Source organism: Camelus bactrianus, chromosome 23, assembly GCF_048773025.1.
Source record: "Camelus bactrianus isolate YW-2024 breed Bactrian camel chromosome 23, ASM4877302v1, whole genome shotgun sequence".
Classification (NCBI taxonomy): domain Eukaryota; kingdom Metazoa; phylum Chordata; class Mammalia; order Artiodactyla; family Camelidae; genus Camelus; species Camelus bactrianus.
Genome location: NC_133561.1, coordinates 2,717,344 through 2,735,456, shown reverse-complemented (window position 1 = coordinate 2,735,456; position 18,113 = coordinate 2,717,344). Strand labels below are relative to the sequence as shown.

General features: G+C 40.7%; 1 long non-coding RNA gene across 9 annotated transcripts in view; it reads right to left on the bottom strand.

The window, feature by feature from the left end:
- LOC105070017 (uncharacterized) overlaps positions 1-18,113 on the bottom strand; it is a 72,425-nt gene that overhangs the window by 6,612 nt on the left and 47,700 nt on the right. For 5 of the 9 annotated variants that reach the window (XR_012501772.1, XR_012501776.1, XR_012501778.1 and 2 more), the window contains 2 exons: positions 4,405-6,857; positions 2,106-2,586 (listed from right to left, as the gene is read on the bottom strand). This is a non-coding gene — a long non-coding RNA (uncharacterized LOC105070017). The remainder of the gene's footprint in view (positions 1-2,105; positions 2,587-4,404; positions 6,858-18,113) is intronic. The other 4 variants (XR_012501773.1, XR_012501777.1, XR_012501779.1 and 1 more) reach the window with 4 other exon arrangements.

Sequence of the window (18,113 nt, the reverse complement as noted above, 5' to 3'; positions counted from 1 at the left end):
GGGAGTTTGAGATTTGTAGACACTAACTATTAAATATAAAATAGATAAACAGCAAGGTCCTGTTGTGTAGCACAGGGAATTATGTTCAATGTCTTGCAGTAACTTAGAATGAAAAAGAATATAAAAAGGAATGTATGTATGTGTATGTGTGACGGAAACATTGTGCTGGACACCAGAAACTGACCCAACATTGCAAACTGACTGTACTACAATTAAAGGAAAAAAAGGAGGGGGGAGCCATTGCCATCCGCCCTTCTCTTGCCTTGAAAGAAGCTCGTGACACATGAGGTGCCAGCTTCGCTGGTACTGGGGGGCCTCGACCCCTTTCTCAGGCCCATTACCATTTTCTTAGAGGATTTCTTCCTCTCTTTCGGATATGAAATCTCGTGAAGTGTTTCAGCACGGGCGCTTCCACCTTACCAGTTACACAGGTAAAATGCCTGTTCCAGAGATGCTTGCTCTGGGTGATTACAACTGTGATCGGGACTTCTGGCCACTTCGATAGGAAGAGTGCGAGCATCAGAGTCAGAAACTGGCTCGGTGCAGCCAGAGCCAAGCGGGATACTTGGACACCGCTCTCCTCTGAGAAGGCCAGGAACGCGGGGCCGGTCGTGCCAAAGCCTGGCTCAGATTAGCCAGATTTTACAACTGGAACACTGACATCCCAGAGGGGCCTATGATTTTGTTGTCCAACAGCTTCGTCATTACTGACAGCCTTCACTCCTGCCGACGGCAAAGGGCCCAAAGTGGTTCTGGTTTTCCTCCCCCACTGAGCTGTGGAAATCATTCTACGCTGCTCGCTTTGTAAAGTGTCTTTATGAATTGTTTTTGGAGATGCGATCCATTTCCAGCCCAACCTTTGTACTATTTGGCAAAGTTACTAGTAATGAGGAAAAAATGATTGGTTTTTAATACACATATTAACTGGATGTATACATACGAATCCCATATTATATATATGTTCCAAAATACACCGTAAGTCATTTAAAAATGTTTTTCACAGGCAAATCAGTCCAGCTAACCGTTATGAAGCCCTTATCATTTTAAAAGAAAGTTGTATTTTCTGGAAAGATTTGGTAATTGACAGACTAGCTATCTTTGTTTCTGAAAGTATTTACAGACATGTTTATGTGTTGTTGGTTTAAAAATTATGTACTGTCTCAAATATTTACAAAGTTTAACCTAATAGAGAAGGTTACAAATGAACTTATTTACAAAACAGAAAGAGACTCACAGACATAGAAAACAAACTTATGGTTACCAAGGGGGAAAAGGGGAGGGATAGATTAGGAGTTTGGGATTAGCAGATACACACTACTATATACAAAACAGATAAACAACAAGGACTCACTGTAGAGCACAGGGAACTAAATTCAATATCTTGTAATAATCTATAATGAAAAAGAATCTGAAAAATAATATACATACGTATATAACTGAATCACTATGCTGTCCACCAGAGACTAACACAACACCATAAGCCAACTACACCTCAATAAAAAAAGAAAGAAGGAAAGAAAGAAACAAGGAACCATCATTACTCCAAAATGAAGGTCACTTTTAATACAAGCCTAAAATTATTGATATTTTTTGCTTATCTCACTTTCCTTATATTAACCGTTTATTATTTCAAGTTGAATTAAAACTTTCTTTTAGTAGAGAGTATATATATATACAAACTATGTGTATTGTAGAAAGGTTTTATCTGCATGGGAACTGCAGCAACCGCAAAGCTACCTTCCTAGGAGACACAGCAGAGTAACTGAACAGAGAGGAACTGAGTCATCGGACTGGGGTCTGCCCCTCACCCGCCTGGTTACATAACTTGTCTGAGCTTTCATTTCCTAGATTATGTCTGGATAATAAAATCACCCTCAGATACACTAGTTTAATTTATTTCCAAACAGTCCTTTCTAAGAGATATTCTGCGAAAGAGAGCATGAGGCGCCTTATTATTTAAGGGGCAGGTATTTAAATCTGGGTCTCCTGAGATTTTAATGCTTCTTCCCTTCACAAACTGCTGTGTTCCCAATTCTAAGATTAAAAGAGAGAGAGAGAGAAAGAAAAGTCAGATTTCTTTTCTCAATAGCCTCAAGATATATCACCTTTCAAAAAGCAGCACGAGGACATCCCCAGTAAGATGGCCCTCCGCCGTGGCGCTTCCTCGCCTGGGGCGGTGCTGACAGGCAGGGCGAGCTCCTCCAGGACAGGCGGCTCCTCCCCGAGAGGGCTGATGCTGACTTACAAGTCAGACTCAATCTCAAGCTCTCCCGAAGTTCGGAACCCTTGACGAACCCAGTGCATCTCTGTCTGGCCGCCGATGTTAACACAGAGCGCGGCAACCACGGTCCGGTCAGGATGCCGTCTCCTGGTCCCCTTGCGGATAAGTTTCTTGTCCTTGAGCTAATGTCATACGTTATTTCAAATCAAATAAGTATGTCGTTGGCTCTGCACAGAATTGGACGAGGGTTTCAGTATTACTGTATATTTGAACATTCATCACATCTTCATATGCTTTAATGTTTCAAAGTCTGGCTACTGGAAAAATATGTCAGGATTGCTTTGCTTTGAAATTTAGACTTCTTCCTGAAGCAAAAAAAAAAGGAAAGAAAATATATACATTATGGCATTTTCCCAAACCCACGAGCTTATTTTGTAGCTATATTATATTGAGCTATTGAAGCTATTGCTTTATGAGTAATTAATTATTTAAAGAACTGATCAACAAGAAAATGTTTATTTTTAACAGAATAAACCCTTTTTGTAGAAACAGCCACAAGGATAGTGTTGAGTTTGGAGTAAACATTGAAATAAGGAGAAATTCAAGTCATGGTTGAATCTAGGTTTTTTTTGTTTTGTTTTGTTTTGTTTTATAATGAAGAACCATTTGTCAATAGTACAACCACCGTGACTTCAACAAACTGTGCCAACGTCCTTTTAAGCAGTGTTTATTTTTAGCAAAGAAATATAATGTCTGTGATCTAAGACTTTGCAGGAATGACTGATTAATCCTTTAGTTTGGAAAGGATAGATATGTTGACTGATACTCAAAATAATTTAAAAATTAACCCCAGTGAACACAATCATTGTGTTAGTAACACAACATGGTTTATTATTACCTGTGTAAATTAATCTTGGAAAATTAAGACCAACATGTGTGTTATAGAAAATAAGATTTTTCTAGGAAACATACTAGTTTTTAAAATAAAGTAGACTTCTTGACTTCCTGCTTATACGGATTATTTAAACTTTGTCAGTAGAGAAGACGAGATACGCATAATCCAAAAAGAAAAATAAAACAGAAGCTATATGCTGGGATTTTTTTTTCATGTAAAACAAGCACTACTTTGTGATTATATTGTTATATTATATTTATATTATATTACTTTGTGATTATATAGTTATATTATATATAAACAATCATATTTTTAGAATATTGAAAACATCCTTCAAATTGTCTACGCTCCACTCAAAATCAGGTCTGCAGCCTTGAGTTGTCCAAGGTTTTGACTTCACTGCCCACTAACCATGTTATTAGGACACGTTACTATTTTGGGAAGATATTGTGACTGTATTTCTAGCTCCATAAATTACACAAGCATCTGTTCTTTCAATCAACAGGATACCAAATGTTTTTGACATCAGCGTGTGTGAAACAATGTATATAATACCATTTTATTTCCCGTGAGTTTTTAGTAAGCACTGACTTTGTAGAAAAAAAAAACAGTTTGATTAGGACGGTGAAAGGGGGATGAAAAACAGTAAACAAAAATGTATTACAAAGTATGATCCATGGGGATTTAACAGAAAAAATTCATGATATAAAACTAGTCATACAGACTCGCAGACATAGTAAACAATTTTATGGCTACCAGGGGAAAGTGGGTGGGAAGGGATACATTTGGGAGTTTGAGATTTGCAAACTACTATATGTGAAAATGGATTTTAAAAAACATAGATTTCTTCTGTATAGCACAGGAACTATAGTCAATATCTTATAGTAACCTTTAATGAAAAAGAATATGAAAACAAATATATGTGTGTATATATGTATATATATGCATGACTGGGCTATTATGCTGTACACCAGAAATTGACACACTGTAACTGACTATACTTCAATAAAAAGTAAAAAATAAAAGTAGTTATAATTTTTTATAAATTCTATAAAGAATCTATAAAGGTCCATTCTATATAGAAATGTAAAATAAAGAAGATCAGCAGAACTTGATCATTTTTAAGGACCAAGCTGCCTCTCTATTAAAAGATTATTTCTTGCAGCTTTAATATTATATGGAATCCTATCTTGGAAAATATGGAAGTTTATAAAAAATTTATATCAAGTGCTGATATGCATTACATGGATTTTGGTTTACCATCAAAATCACTTTTATAAGGATTTACCCTTAAGAATGAATAATCCAAAGCAGACTTGGGCATGCAAGAACCTTTCCCGGTTCCTTCCTGAAACGCGCAGCCAGGAGTTCCTCTCTGCAGGTGACCTGTGGGCTGAGAAAGGATTCCAGCCAGAAGTCCAGTCCATTAAAGTTAAGTATCACAGTGCTCAATAAATCTTATGAAAATGAAAAACCTTAGCACAAGTTATTCATCAAATAGATGCCATATGATATGTTTGGATTAATTGTCTAAAGGACTGATGCATTGATTTTGAACCCTGACTAATGACCTCTTCTAGACAAGTGATTCTATGGTTGGTATATTTTTATTCTATTTTTTATTTTCATTAGTCAAAGATAATAATTCTATAGGCTTTCATTAATACTTCCTCCAGTCTACATTTTAAAAGAACAAACAGGCAAAACCCCAGCATTTAGTTAACAGTTCACAGTAATTTTTTTCTTTTAAGAAATATTAATAGATCAGCTTGCTCCTTGAACAATGGGACCACGTGGCAACTCGAGTCCTCGAAATCATAATTGAGGAGAGAAAAGACAAAAGACTTCATTCAGAGATTACTTTATCTCTGTACCAATGTAAGAATGTCCCTTATTAAATGTGTAGCAATAATCCAGATATTTAAACAATTTTAAACAACTCATTATATTTATAACTTTCTCCTCTGAAAAAAGTTAGACAGAAATTACTATATATTAAAAGACTTTTCCAGCGAGAGAGAGAAAGAAGAAAGTGACTTCGCAGGGAGAAAGGTTTTCTTCCACCCAAATCTCCAAATCTTCACTGTTGAGTTGCTTTCCTTTCATAATGACTTATTTACAGAAAATCGAATGGCTTAAATTTTCAAAAAGGACCACCTGATAAATGTATGTCTATCAGAGATGGAGTTAAACTATCTTTGATGTTATTAGGTAATAGTGGAAAATTATGATCTGATGTAGGCGATCTTTATGAAATTACTCTTTAGAACTCTGTAAGGGCACTGCTCACCACCTCAGAGCCAGTGAGAAAACACTTAGTTTCTGGCAAAAGCGTGTGATAACTGTGCCCTATTTTTCAGAATTATTCCTTTTGGACTTAATTAACAAGCTACCTCTCTCCTGCAGTAATCGTAAATGTCTGTTAGACACAATGACACAGTGGTAGAAATGTTCTTAGCAATCTGTTATCTACCATTAATAACGGAGTGGCTTCAGAGCTCACAATTTTTAATCAGCGAGGGCATTAACCAGATAATCTTGGATCAAAGTCAATGTAGGTGCTTTTCGTTATATCCCCTCTGAAACTCCAGTTAAACACACGACTCTTCCCAGTTTCCTGTCTTAAAACTAGTTTTTAGTGTTGCCTGGAGGCCGTTGAACAGATGCAACATTCCAGCCATGAAACGAATGCTTTTCAGCAATGAGAGAATTACACAAATGCAAATACCGTTAGGTTTCTTGAAAAGGATCTAATGAATGCAAGAATTTTGGGGGAAAAAAAAAAGAGGACAAGCAAAAAGCTTAGAGGTCAAAGAATTTCAGGCACAAGAGTATAGATCTGCCCATAAGTACCCTAAATGCTTTAAGAAAAAGATGGTGATCATTGTACAAATAAACACATCATGCAGCCATAGGATGGAGACAGATGTCTATTCTCTAAAAACATTGAGTGCTACACTCAACTGACTCTCAAAACACAGACTCGTCTGGGACAAGCTGCTGGGCGGTGACAGAGTCTGCGGTTCCTCCCCACTCATTCTAGGTGTACAATGCATTTGTATCTATTTTTAACACTTTTTGTGACCAAATTTACTAGCTGAGGATTTTCTTAAACAAAATTGTACAAGAAGACAATGCAAACGATGTTCTGTGCAGATACTCTGAGACTCACAGGCCATCTGGTATCTCCCAGTGAACTTTAAAGCGAGGAGAGTAAGTGTGGGAGGTTAAGGACGAGCACCCAAGAGGATGGAGAACTCTGGTTTCGATACCAAATCTTTTTCTATGTGACAGTCCCTTTAAAAGTGAAAAATAGATACACCAGCCACTTGCATGGGCGTCTCTCTTGTTCTCCTACCAGACAGTGAGACCCTTGAGGTCAGGGACTGACCCTTCATCATCTACAGACCCCGAGGATCCAACGTACTTCCTTGAATACAGTCGGTGTTCCGTGTGTGCGTGTGTCTTCCTTAACTCTCAGGCACATGGCTACATCCCGTTGCTCCACCAGACGCAGTCTACACCCCCGCAGCCCCTCATTTACCTGACTTGATATAAAACAGTGTGTGAACAGCTGTCTTCCACGGTGGGGCGCCATGTGTCTGGACGTCCTGGAATCTAAAGTCAGAGTCACAGAAGCTAATCAATCATTCCCCGAAGACCTGCCGGGGAGAAGTTCGAACAGGTGAACGAACGCCCGTCGGAGATCTTGGCCACCACCAGGGTCGCTGGTATCAAGCACTGCAAAGGGCCAAATTTCAGACGAGGAGGGGTTTTTGTGGTTGTTGTTCTTTAATCAAGTGTTTTATTAAATTAGGAATTTTACTCTATCATGCAGCAGACCATATATTTTCTTTTAATGATATACATGAAGATAACACATTCTGCAAACTTACCCTCGTGAACATGCTTCTAGCCCTTAAAGTACTTTTCGAGCAACTGCATACTTCTTCCAATAATATTCTCATCTTTGAAAACACTTCTATTATCTCTGTTGAACAAAATGATGGTACTATGGAAAATGTAATTGGGAGGGCCCAGCCTTTAACTGTTCTGGGTTTATTTAGTGAAAGGCTTCACAAGGGAATGCAGAGAAGCAGTGATGTGCTTTGATTCGACAAAAGTCCTCCTGAGAATGAGTCTTTCTACTTCTCTTCTCACCAAAACATACATTTGGCAGTGAGTTTTGCACCTCCACCGAACTTGTATCCAAATACTTTAACTATATACCGTTTCCCCATTGAGGAAAGGTTCAGTTTAAAAAAAAAAAAAAAAGAGAGAGAATCTGCTTCCGTCCACCAAAATGACCATCTGAGGTATTTTATTAAGCACAGGTGAAAATTAGTCTTAATTTTTCATTCCGATCTTTGTGAGTCAATCTGATTTGCTACTATATGCACCAAACTGTAACATTAAGGGTTTTTCAGCTTATCTGAAAACCGAATCATTACAGGATATAAAGTTGTCATTTTTCAGTTTCTTTGAAAAGTAGTGCTAAAAAAAAATCAGTCGGGTTGGATTTTAAGGCAATTCCCAAAACGTGATTGGTAACAGTTCCCTGGTTTACGGTGACATCTTCTAAGGGGATTAATTCTGAAAGGCCAGTGAGCGCGGATGGATATTACAGGGGTACGTTCATCCAAAAATCAGTCATTTTAACATACAATTGACATTTACAAAAAGTCTTAGCAAACGGAAAATTTGCTTTGCAGTCAATTTAAAGAAACACAAAGGCTTTCCTACTAATAACTAAGATGCTATCAATTTCAATATTTTTAAAGGAAAATGTCCCAGCCTTCGGGGTTTTTTGCTTTATTAAAATCATTGTAGCTAGAAGATCTTTTTCCCCAAAAGATAGCATTAGAAAGACCTTTCAAAATACTGTAAGATCATTGATTCTAGAGTCTTCTTTTTCCAACACTTCTTTTGCTTTTATGAAGTCCAGTTCATATTAACGTCTAAAAAATCGATAATCATTCTTTATCATGTTATCGCTCTTACTTTTCAGTACCGCTTCCTTGCTGAAATGCCTGTGTACCTGCGGTCATCATATTATGCCTAACGTGGCATTTCTTTAATGTTACTTTGGATTTCTGCCTATTGTTCACAAGAAGAAATTCTGAACAGAAAACAACAACTGGCACTATATAGTTACCCAAAAAGCAAAATATCCCCCCAAAAGTTTCAAACACATTGACTAATTTGAGCAATCCAATTAGTTGCTTCCCATATCTCATACTTTACCACAGGGAAGGCATATTTCACATAAGGAGATTCACTGAGAAAAATCTGTCATTCTGGAGAGAGCTATCAAAATATAGTATGTTTCCATCTATTTTCAGCTTTTATTTTCTGGTTAAAAAAATTTTTTTTGGCAATAACTTTTCAAAAAAAAAAATCCCCTCAATTCTTTTTGCTGTTTTAGGGTAACAAAAAATGGCTTACTAAATGGAGGTTTTGACCTGAATATTCATTTAAAAATAGTTTCTTTCACATTTTCAATTCTACACACTCAGTTATGTTAAGATCACCTGAATGATACAAAAGAGAGCTGACTTATACTGACTAAAAAGAAACCATAAAAGCACAATCTTATGGACCCAAACTACAAGGCTGTAATTCTGACAAACAAGACGAGTTTCATCAAGTATCTTTCCACGAGCACGTCCCAGTTACCAGCTTTCCCATACGATAGTGAAAACAGCCAAGGACAGTCCAGAAAAAATATTATCGTTTCTTTGGGATAAAAGTTTAGTATCAAAAAGCTAAAAATGTCCATTGGAGGCAAAAGATATGGATAAATAAGCTTTCCTTGCTATTATGGGAAACAGCTTGAGGCAAATGGAAGAAGTAATGGCAAAGGATTCAATTTCCCTACTGCTTTAAATATAACTTTTTACTGTAGTTAAAGCCAGTATTATACCGAAAGTACAATTCTTGCAAACCTCTGTGGTTACTAAATATACATTATTGAAATGGACAGTAAAATTTTAAAATTAGATGTACATCCATTATCACAAATCTGGAATACTCTGGGAGAAATCGTGGAATAAAAATAAACACAGTATACTGAGAAATTCAAAACAGATGTCTCCTAAAATTCAGTATATTTCCATCCTTGTAAATAGGATAGCTTTCCAAAACATGACATTTCTTCTTTTGGACAGTTTGTGTGTGTCATGGGGTGGGGGGAGTCGGGGAGAGAGAATACGTTAAATCCAAAGTTCTGCACGTGAAGAAGCTGCCTCAGGTGGAGAGTTTACGGTTATTCCAAGAGCGACCAAACCCTTCTATTTGAAGAAATATTCAAGTGAGCAAAGATTGGTGATTTGATTTCAGTCGACTTACTTTCAAGGTTTTGCATGTGTCCTGTGGGATATTTGCTCACCACCCCCTCCTCGGTTTTTACATTTTTAAAGGTTTTGGAGACTGGTACATTTAAATATAAATCGGGGCTGTTGTCAAATATCTCCCTGCAGGAAGAAGGCTGGACCTGGGGCCGGCGGCAGTTCTCTTATTTTATGGCTTTCTAGCTTGCTTTGGAATTCTCAGCAGAGAAGGTTCAAGTGCAAGGTTACAGGACCTTGGAAACATAAGGAAAGTCTTCAGGAACCTGAAGTTAAACTTCCCAAGCAGGATCGACACATTGTTCCCCCTTAGGTTCAGAAGCAGACATGCAAACCAAATGCTGCCCTTCCGCTGGTAATTTAGCAACTTCGCCTCGAAGCCCCGCACACAAATCAGTAAAACACTTTCTTCCATCTAAAGCTACCCTTGCTTAAACATTTTTTTCTTAGGAAAATAAGGCAATAAAGAAAGAAAAGGAGAGAGGAAGAGAGGGAGGGGAGGAAGGGAGGGAAACAAAAAGATTTCTAAATGAGTGTGGTGCCCTCCTGACAGCGTTATCTGCAAAGAAAAGAGAAAACAAACCAGCAAACAAAACAAAAACAAACAAACCAAACAGCAGAACAAAAAACCAAACTCTGACCACTGCTTTATCTTTGATTTTCTTTGTGAAATTGAAAATGATGAAAGTCTGTGCTTTAATTACCGAGCACAGAAGCGTGAGGAGTTGATACCACATAGAGCACATTTCACACTTTGAGTAAAGGGGTCCAATGCTTCAGTGATGCCAGGTTATTATTTGAAAGTGAGCATAAATCTGGATTATTTCTCATTTAGTTAAAAACACAAACATACACTCTCTCATCAGAAGAAATCTTAACAAGTAACTCTAACCTTCATAATGGCTTCATGAGGCAATGCTGACAGATGATTCAAGTTCATTCTATTTCTTTCATGACAAAGAATATTCTAAGAATATGTTTCCTATCAAAATAGATTAACATTTAAAATTCCAATTCCTTCGATTTTTTTCTTCACCCAGTTTAATCAAATCACTTCATCTCATAAAAGAAAAAATGGGTGCTTCGAAACTTTCAGTGACTTGCCTAAAACCCAATACGAATACAGAGTCAGGGCCAGAGGGCAGTTCACAGTCACAGTTGGGGACCGTTCTCCAGCATCATTGCCTCTTCTCGGAGGTGCTCGGGGACGGTCATGAGACAAGTCTCTTCCCAACTTTCAAGCCTGTCGTTGTTACCCCAGCCCTCGGCTCACTTTTTGATTCTTCACATGAGTTCACTTTTTTATTTTGTCTCAATTCACATGAGTTCACTTTTTATTTTGTTTCAGCCGAAACATAGCACCTAGAGTTTTACGATCTTTAATTCTAACACCTTTACCTCCTATTCTAATCGGTCCTAATCTCTTTTATTTTTTGTTTATTAAAAAAAAAAAAGCATTTAAAAATCTAGGACTTCCCGGTTCCTTTGGATCAGCGTCACCCACTGGTGCCACACGGACTGCCCGTCTCTCCACTCAGCCCTTCCCTCCCGTCTCCCCGGGAGCCGCTGGCAAATGCGTTTGATCTCAAAATGTCATAAAACATAAACCTCTATTCATTTTGCTTTTGCAGAGCAAGGATGCTTCATGAATTTTTTCTTTGTTATTTTGCCCTGAGAGGAGGAGTTGAAGGCTTGATGTTTTGTAATAAACAAAAACTTTTAACCTAACTCTTAACCCCCTGGATACTTTTCCTTCCTTCCTTCTCCCTTTTCCCCAACCCCCTCTTCCTTTTCTCTTTCCTCCTCCTCCTCTGCCACGCCTCCCTCTTCCCCCTCCTTCATCCGAAAATAATACGTTATTTTTCAATATTTGAAAGGAAGAAGGTAAACATAACTTGGAAACAAAAGAAAGCATGGCCTGCAGAACTCTACTCTGTACCTTAAAGCTGTACTTTCCATGATACATCTTCCCATTAGTGAACTGACACTCCAAAAAAAAAAAGTTAGGAAGCACAAGTTCTACCTGATCCACATGAGAGACACATCACAAGATGCTGTGGGAGATGCTTACCCACAGGTGTCAGGAATGCGGACATCTGGGCAGCGGGTAACTACCAGACGAGCTTGGATTTTGCTCTTCACAACCTTCCCTCTTGCCTTTTACCCCCAATCCAGTCTGTCTACACCATTGTGTGGATAGTTGGATTTTTAAAATATAAACCTATTCTAAACATCTAGAAGGATGGGAGACGAGGGGCGGGACATCCACGCAAACGGGAAGAACCAAGTTTTCTGAGGAATTGCCTGACAGCAGCAAAGCCGACTGTGGAGGTCTGAGACCCTCTCTGAAGCCTGTCTCCTTCCTCAGGTGTCAGAAGCGGCCTCGGCCACGTCCTCATCTGTGGCAGAGCCGTGACCCTGTTCTTGCCACCACAATTACCAGAAGAATCCACGAGCAAAACACCGTGGTGGTTTTTTCTCTGTGACCCTTGACAGGAAGACAGAGGAAGGAGATTTCCTAGAAGTACGTGGAGCCCTAGGCGGCAGGTCGGTTGGGCTGTTTCTTTGCTACAAGGTTCACTGAGAACAGTTTCCTGCGTCACTGCATTGAGTACAAGGAAGATCATTAGCTAAGGGCGGAGAGAATGAACATTCTTTACTATTACTCTAAAGGAACAGTAGCCCAAATTAAAGGTAGGCCTCCGCAGTCAGGTAGGAAGGGAACCGGGGCGCGGACTGCGGGGAGGCAGCTGCGGCCCGGCAGCTGCGGCCCCCCGGGCTGGAAGCCCCCACCGGCGGCGCCCCCTCGCCGGGGCCTCCTCCCTCCGGCCCTGGCACCGTAAGGACGCGGCATCAGGCAGAAGTGACCTAAAGGGGCTGAGGGTAGGGGGTTCATTTTTCCTGGGGAATTTCCAAAGGACCGTCCCTGCCTGTGCCCAAGCGACTTTTCAGGTGCAGGGCTGAGGACCAGGGCGGGTAACTCGCCTCAGGGAGGTGGACGGTCCCCACCCACCTGGGCATTTCCCTCAAGGAGGACTCGGCAGAGAGTCTGTCTCTGCGGAAGTCGAGATGCAGCCGAGAGCCAGAGGGAGGGCTGCCAGAGGGAGGGCTGCCTGCGGCCCCGGGCTGTCTGCTGAGGGTGTGGCCACCAGCTGGGGACACACAGCCCTGCAGGGCAGCCAGGCCCTGAGCCACCACACCGCGGGGAATCGGGGCGGCCACCATTCAAAGCTCTGAAATAACGAACACGTTTTCAGGACAAATGCGGTGAATTCATAATGTACAGGAGGCAGGGTGCCCGTTGGTGTGCTCTTTCTACGAGTGAAATAATTCAGAGCCTCCGAACGCTGCCAGCCCTGTGTGAGCCTTGTCAGTCAGTTTCTACAACTCATTTTGGGGATTAAATATAGCACATGCTTCTTTAACTTGATGAATGAAATCTGCTAAACGGATTAGGTTCTCGCTATCACACACAGAACAGGACTAATTACTGAAGCAGAAGCAAGGCCCGAGATTCCTATTCTGAGTCTTCTGAGAAAGCAGTCCCCTGTCTCTGGCGGGGCTGGACGGGCACGCTTCCGTGTTACGCTGAATCTGCTGCTACCCTGACGATGAATTATTGGGTTGATCTGAAGATTTTCTTTTCAGAAACACCATCATGGATTAGCAGATACACACTACCCTACACAAAACAGATAAGCAAGGTCCTACTGTACAGCAGAGGGAACTGTATTCAGTGCTTGGAATACCCTATAATGAAAAAGAATAGCTTATAATAAAAAAGTTTTATATACACATAAAACCGAATGCCTGTGCGGTACACCAGAAAGCAACACAACATTATAAATCAATTATACTTCAATTAAAAAAAGAAACACCATCATATCTACCAAAAATTCCAGAGAAGTGCTGAATGTAGGAAATGATTAATAGAAAATTTTGATCCATGAGGTATATAATAAAGAACTGTCTTTAGTGTTACCATGTACTCACTTGCTTAAAGATGAATATAAGCCAACACAGAATTTAGATTGAGGTAATCAATAATAATAAATTATTTCCCACAAAGGGTGATAGTTTAAAGAGGTTAAATGATCTGCCTGGTAATGTTTTGGTGAGTTTGTGAGACCAAACAGTATTTTGGAATAAACAAATCCTGTGACAGGAAACAATTTTCATTTCCTCTTTTTATTAATCTCTCTGCATTTTCTCCTGTAAAACCTTCCATGAGCCCCTTTCTGTCCTCAGTTGCCTTCTGGTGTTTGGTTACTGTTGTCATCAGGGACACAGACTGGGAAGAAAACTGAGCTTTTTTGTTGTTTTGTTTTGTTTTCTGTGCCTTGTACCTGTGAATCCATCTGCAGCATGTGATAAATAACTTATACTGAGTACTAGGTACACGTCAGATATTCTGCTCCGTGTCCGAACCCCCGGCATCTCTCAGCATCTCAACTCAGCAGGCGGCCTTACTGCCAAATCCGCAGTCCTCATCAGGATTTACGTGACTGGTTTGAATAGTTCCTCTGCTGCTGGCTCCCACCTCTCTTCCCCTAACTCACTCTGCTCCAGTCACCTGGGCCTTCCTGCCGTTAACAGAGCATACCAGATACTAATTACCTCAGGGCCTTTGCACATGCTGTTTCTTCTGTCTAGATTACTTGGCCACCAGTTACCCCATGGCTCATTCTTCTCACTTGATTCGTGTCTCTACTCAAAGGTGATCTTCTTAGAGAGGCCTTCCCTCACCATGAAACCTAAAATAGCACCCTGGTACCCTCTATCCACTTACTCTATTCTATTTTGCCTAATTGCAAATATCACCATAGGACATTATGCTAGATATGAGTGCGATGAATCAATAAACAGATCATGGACGCCTGAGAGATACGAGGTACACCTCAGGGCTGTAGAGAACACAGGAGGCGAATGCCGCCCCCCTCACGGAGTTCGCCCTTCCCTGAGCAAGGGGATTGCCGCACTGCTGGTCATGATGTGTGTGAATAACACATCTACGTTCTGGCAGCAGAACGTACATATATGTGTGTATATATATGTATTTCTAAAAATAATACCATTGCCTTGTTTCACATTTTGATTTTTTAGAAGTAAATTAATGTTGTCTATAAGTTTCATCTTCCTTTTCAAGTAGCTCTTCGTGGTCTCCGAGCAACAACAGTCACAGACCCGCCCTTATTTTCCCACATCACTCTCCCCCTTTATCTGCCTTTGCGACCACCGTTCATTCATGTTTTTAAAACTAAAGCCTTCTTTTACTCACCTACCCTCATATATTTTGTAGAACACGTGTCTTACTCAAAACTGCTCAAAGTTTTTAAGACCATCCTGGGTCCCATTTTTAGTGTGCCTTTGTACAATGACTATTGGGAAGTGACAGGAAAAGTGATACTATAAAGGAAAGACCACGCCACGAACTTTAAAACTGACTCTAGAGAAATACCTTCTAGAAATCAGAATATAGCTCTTCCCGACGTAAATGATGTTACCAGTGGAAAGTGAAAACGGCGGACTATTTTTGCTAAACCGATGCCTGAGAGACAGCTATTCCAACTTTGTATGGAAAAAAAATATGCAATTAGTTAATCCATCATAAAAGAAACCAATTTTATTAATTTAAATGAGGAAACTGAGGACTAGCTACCATTCTCCTTGGAAATGAAATGATGTTATACTAGTATTTCAGAATGTGTGAATGTTTAAAGTATGTACATATTAAAACTACAAACACAGGTATGTTTCTATTTTTCTCTAGTGAACTCTATTTTGCCCACATCTGAAAATATTTTCGTGTTATTAGCAACCATCTTTTACCAACAAAATATTTTTTCATTTCCTTTATTTTAGCTTTTAGCCCTGTTCTGTTTTATGCTAATAGAAGTGAAATGTGGAGGAAGTGAAATCAATTGGATAAGGGTCAAGTTTACTTAATAATTCGTGCTCCAGGAACGGAGGACCACGTGGGAGTGGATGAGAGCTTGCTGGAGCACAGGCTTTACTGCGGGATGAGCTTACAGGGGTCTCTAGGTGGAAAGGAAGCCCCCGCAGCGGGAGAGGTGATGGCAAACACATTGGTAATAAGAGGAAGTAAGAGCCAGTCTCTTAGTAGAAACCTAGGCGGTTACGGGTCTGGATTTTTTTAAAAGCACCTCATTCATACATTGGTATTTTAATATTCAATTTTAATATTTACAGTACATTTCTCCTCTTTCTTTTGGGGAAGACATTGCACTAAACGGGGCAAAGATACCTGGATGAAGTGACTGGAGCGGGAAGTGTGCAGGCCACACACGGTGACAGTTCAGTCGACTACCTTCGTCCCTGTTCATCTGCATCTGAATGTGTGGAAACTACAGCCCAGTTCTTTGACACAAACTGGATTAATCCGAAGGACAACGACAGTTACTTTTAGGGGATTTCTCCTCTTGGGCTGACGCCCAAGTGACCTTCTTAGTCACTAAAATTCAAAGTTGGCTAAATCACAGTTGTATCTAGTGACAAGTGCCCAGGTTTTCCACGGACAGATGATGCGCGAGCTGGCAGTCACCGGGGAGCGCCGTTAAGAGAAGAGCTCAGGTGGCGACCTTGCGAGGAGCCCGGATTGGAAGGCCCTCTGCTGCGTCAGGCCAGGACTAGCAGGGCTCATGCCTCGGCTTAAAAATGCTTCTAATACTGCAGCAGCATCAGCGCGCTCTAAACTTAGACCGAAGCAAACTCCTTGCAGTCGTTGGTCTCGAGTGTAATGAGATTAAGGCCCAGATGACGGAGAGCTGTCCTCAAACTCAACAAATCTAAGATGTGCCACTCGCCCTCTTGATAAAAAATGTATGACAGAGGGCAGCTTTCATAATTTACCTATTAAAAAAAACATAACTTCCATGTAGGTAGTTCAGACTTTTCCTTTTGGGGGGAAATATGGTAACTTAAGTTCAACTAAAACCAACGGCAGTCAGTGGCTGCGTAGGTTACGGGGAAAAGTATAAAAAACTGAACCAGAAGACCTGAGTTTTTGTTGTATCACCACCTATCAGCTATGAAATCCTAATCAAATGCCTTAACCTTTCAGAACATCCAGGTCCCCGCCCATGCCCAGTCAACTGCACGGTGTCCAGGTGAGGCGTCGGCCAGCTAGGGGGCGGCAGGAGCTGTCACCTGTAAGTGGGTTTTGGTCCCAGGAGGACGCGAGTTTGAACTTTGACTTTGCTGCTTTCTAATCAAAGGACCTTGAACACGTACCCTCTCAATCTCAGTCTCCTCTTCTATAAAATGGATATGAAAAGGACTGAGACAGACTGACTGCTCATCTGTTTACCCACCTACCCACCTACCTAACCTACCCACCTACCCACCTACCTACCTACCTAACCTACCCACCTACCCACCTACCTAACCTACTCACCTACCCACCTACCTAACCTACTCACCTACCCACCTACCTAACCTACCCACCTACCCACCTACCCACCTACCTAACCTACCCACCTACCCACCTACCTGACCTACTCACCTACTCAACCTACCACCTACCCACCTACCTAACCTACCCACCTACCCACCTACCTAACCTACCCACCTACCCACCTACCAACCTACCCACCTACCCACCTACTTAACCTACCCACCTACCCATCTAGCCACCTACCCACCTACCTACTGATTTATGTGCCGAGTGATCATCGCACCATGAGTGCGGGTAACTATTAACAAAGTATCATGAAGATTAGTACTGCATACAAATGTCACCCATTATTAGTGGAAGTAGCTTAAGAAAAATTGCATTTCTAAACTGTGAGACTTCAAGGTGTTAACTTTATACCTACAGTTAAAATTCTCAAGAAAGTTGGTGGCCTTGAAGTTACAGCGTAGCAACTCTGCTATGATATCAATACCTAATTTTTATGTCTAGAAGAGATGAGTGCATCCAACTAACAGAAAAGTACTGTAAAAGAAAAAAACACAAAAGCGCATGTTCTCTATCCTTCTCTGTCTACCGGGGGACAGTATTCTTGGGGTTTCTTTAACACCCAGAGGAGTAGCTGCCAGGATGCTGGCTTACGGGGGTTCTTACACATCTTCACGCCTGAAGAGAATTGAAAGCAGGACTGAGACGGTTGCAGACCCTCATTCAAAGCAGCTTTTCTGACAATGACCAAAAGGTGGAAGCAACCTATGGCCGATCAACAGACGGGGATTTTCAAAATGTGGTCTGTGTACACAAAGGAATGTTCTTCAGCCTTAAAGAGGGAGGAAGTTCTGCTGCATCATGGATACATCTTGAAGGCATTATTCTAAGTGAAATAAGCCCATCACAAAAGGACAGATACTATATGATCCCGCTTTCTCGAGGTCCCAGGGGTAGTCAGATTCATTGAGACAGGAGGTAGAAAGGGTGGTTGCCAGAGGCTGGGGGGCGGGGGAAATGGGAGTTTTTGTTTAACGGGTATAAAGTTTCAGTTTGGGAACATGAAAACAAGCTCTGGAGGTGGATGGTGGTGACGATTGTACGGCAATGTGAGCGTATGTGAAACCGCTGAGCTGCGCACTTAAAAATGGTTGAAAGTGTATGTTATGAACATTTTACACTATAAAATACCTTCCTATCTGACCATTTTCTGTATGTTTTCTGCCTCCTTAT